The sequence below is a fragment of the Homalodisca vitripennis genome, unplaced genomic scaffold (assembly GCF_021130785.1).
Source record: "Homalodisca vitripennis isolate AUS2020 unplaced genomic scaffold, UT_GWSS_2.1 ScUCBcl_877;HRSCAF=3768, whole genome shotgun sequence".
Classification (NCBI taxonomy): domain Eukaryota; kingdom Metazoa; phylum Arthropoda; class Insecta; order Hemiptera; family Cicadellidae; genus Homalodisca; species Homalodisca vitripennis.
Window position 1 is genome coordinate 127,551 of NW_025776997.1, and position 3,424 is coordinate 130,974.

Sequence of the window (3,424 nt, forward strand, 5' to 3'; positions counted from 1 at the left end):
AAGGGGACTTTTGATGTAAAATGTTTAGATCAAATAAATCAAACATTGCTTATAGTCGTCTTAAAATGTATTGTCATTTGTTAATCTTCTATACTAATATTCCCCACTATGTTGGTCTTAAACCTTCCAGGACTATCTTGATTTACAACCAATCATTAATAAACCTAGTACTAATTCCATTATTAAGCTTATGAACACGATTTTAACCCTAACCCATTATAAATTTCAAGACAAAAACTAGTTTTAAATGTAAATAAATGCTATGCTCAGTTGAATTGCTTCTTAGTCAGCCACTAATTTCTTGAACTATGTGAAACAAAACATGTAATCAACTTAGACAATTCTAAATTAGTTCAGGTATAAATAAAACATTTTTATAATTTAACTGAACCGCTGGTATCAAAAAATATAACAACTTTCTTTACAATAAAATTACTAATTTAAATTTGCAGTTTTCCTCAAAAGTTATCAATGTTTTAGAAACGTATGTAATTTATTGAAATTCTTAATTAAAAAAAAAAAATCATTTCAAAGACACACCGAAAAAACGCAATATTTACATTTTACTAGTTGTTATTCAATTCTCATTACAAAATAAATACTTAAAGGTCTATTAACGTGTGAAAATAAATTCTTTCGTAATGAATGAGATTTTTTATACGTAGATAAATAACATTTCTAGTGTCCTTTATGTCAGGGGTTTGCAAAATATTTCGTACGTGAACTAATCGGAGCATCTAAACCAGTTCCAGTATTAATAATCCTAATGATCTTAAGTTTATAACTCTGTATTTCCCTGGTCTTCCTACGACCCACGTAATTGGAAAGGGTATCTTTTTTCATGTTTAACATTCACCTCCTGCTATATACTTATTTTGTAAAAACCCTCAAAGTAATCCTTAAAGAAGGCCCAATCTATAAAAAATTCTTTTTAAGCAGAAATAAATTTATGGAAATAATAAAGGAAGTAATAAAATTAAATGAACAAGCTAATTTATTAAAATTTAACATAAAAGCACCACAAAAACTTACGTTATCCTAATTTATAATGAACTATAATTTAGAGATGTTGTCCTAAAGATTATAATGGTGAATATCTCACTTCATTAAAAGTCAAAATGACTAATCATCTTTTTCATTTTGTTTATCAAAATTCTGAGAAACCATTACCGGAACAACATGAGATGTAGTACAGTAAAAATAACCTATACAATTGGTTAAACATAAAAGGAATTTACAGTTTAGAGCTAAATATAAATATCGGTAACAAACATTTTTTAAATCGCACATCAATTAGCTTTATAATCAAAGTAATCAGACGCGTAACATGATAAAATAATACGTAATATATATCCCTTCTATTAAGATAAATTTTGTTTTAAGTCAAGATTTATATAGAAATAACACATGTCTATTTAAAATGTTACTTATGGTACGTAATGTTTTAGCTCCAATACACCTTCCTCTGTGAAGCGACTAGATGTCTGACTTGAGTGCTGGAATCTGGAGTTAGGTTCCTCTGAACAGATCTTTGAAAAATTTGGCAAAAAGAATCTCAAAATTAATTCTTTCGTTGTCTTGAAATCTAAAGAGACACCTGATAATGAAACGCTGTAAAGAGTTCTTTTTGGTAGTTTTTTTTTATATCTATGGTTTTCCAATAAAAGTTTTTGGGAACCCCGAAAGTAAAGTTATAGACATAGATTTTCTGTCTTACCCCAATGTCATCTTATATCATTAAAAGTATATAAAAAATATGATATCAGGTATATAAAATGCTTCAAAAATCTTAAATTAAACAATTATATGCTATATTTACTCAATATCAAAATGACCAGTTTCCTTAAAGCTAAGTAAGATATGTCGAGGTTGCCACGATACTCGTAGAAGTTATTGTTACACGAAAAAAACCTTTTACTGCCAACATTATTGATACATATGGCCACTAGTTACTTGGAAACAGTGCCGAAAGCTATCTAAATTATTTCTATATTTAATAGTATAGATATAATTTTATGTAGATTAACTTAACCCATATTTTAATTCTTGTTACTATGTTAATGAAATAATAAATATATTACTGATATAAATTAATGCAGTTCACCATTAATATTAGTTCTACTATGTGTAACCTTAATTTACATTTAATTATCAAAATAATATTACTATTGGATTAGATTTGATGGTTTAGTTTGTGTTTTAATTATAAACATTTTAACGTAATTCATAAAATTCTGTAAATAAAAAAGAAATTTTATATCTAATTTTAATAAGCTAGTCTTAAAAGTAACATTGCTAAAAAATTACATTCGTTAGCATAAAATATTATGCAGTTTCGATAAAGATGTAATGACTGCATTTTATATCTGCATTAAGTCGTAAAGTTATATTAAAATTTATATTTATAATATAATATTTAACAAATATTATAATATTTGTTAAATTTCTAACAATATTCCGTTCTAAATAGTATTTTCCACCTCCACCGTACGAAGCATAAAACGTAGTATATTTTAAATAAACCAATTAACTCAGTTACATATGAAAGATGTAGCTTATATAGTTTTCATTATAATAAACCATTACGTTGAGTAATTATTTTTGGAATGTGTCCAAATAAGATAGCCTAGCTAATGAATTGCCTCATAAAATAAAAAATTATCAATATTGTTTTCTTACGATGATCAGTGACGTGTTTCAATTAAGTACCACATGAATAAGGCTATTAGAAATAAAATATAGTAGTATTTTTTTAAATTCATTTAAATGTGTTTTTTTTAGATTTGCATCACTTAACATTTTAATAAAGTTGTGTTTCACTTAGACAAAGAAACCGCTCACTGCACTCTTTTACTTATCAGCCTGCTTGCAGCAAATGTATGATAAGTAAGGTTGAGGTTGAAGGTCGCAATCTGTCAATATCAATGTTACATACACAATGCAGTGTTACAGTGCTCAATTTCAGTCATATGGCCCTGTGGAAAAGGAAGGCAAACTTTGTTGCACCTCTTTTCTAGCCAAAATGAGCAGGACAAATAATACACCCTACATTTTAGCTAGCAATCCATTTATCACCAACTGTGTTTTGACCAATAAAACATTCATCTTCTGCGTATTATAGACCCAGAAGTGATAAAATCTTTTACTCCAATATCTTGACTTTGCGGTTACTGATTTTTTACCTTTGGACATCCATTATATAGCCCTAATTAAGTGAAACATCGACTTCTTTCTATACCCAGATGTAAATTTAACTGGGAAGTACAAAACACAAATAAGAAAAAAATTAAATAGTGTAAAGTATTTTCTGCAACACAATTATAAGTTAAAATAAGTTAAATTATATAGGTATTAATATCATATGTTACATCCAAAATAATGTTCCTATCTTTTCTGTATTATTTTAAAACTAAGATAATATCAG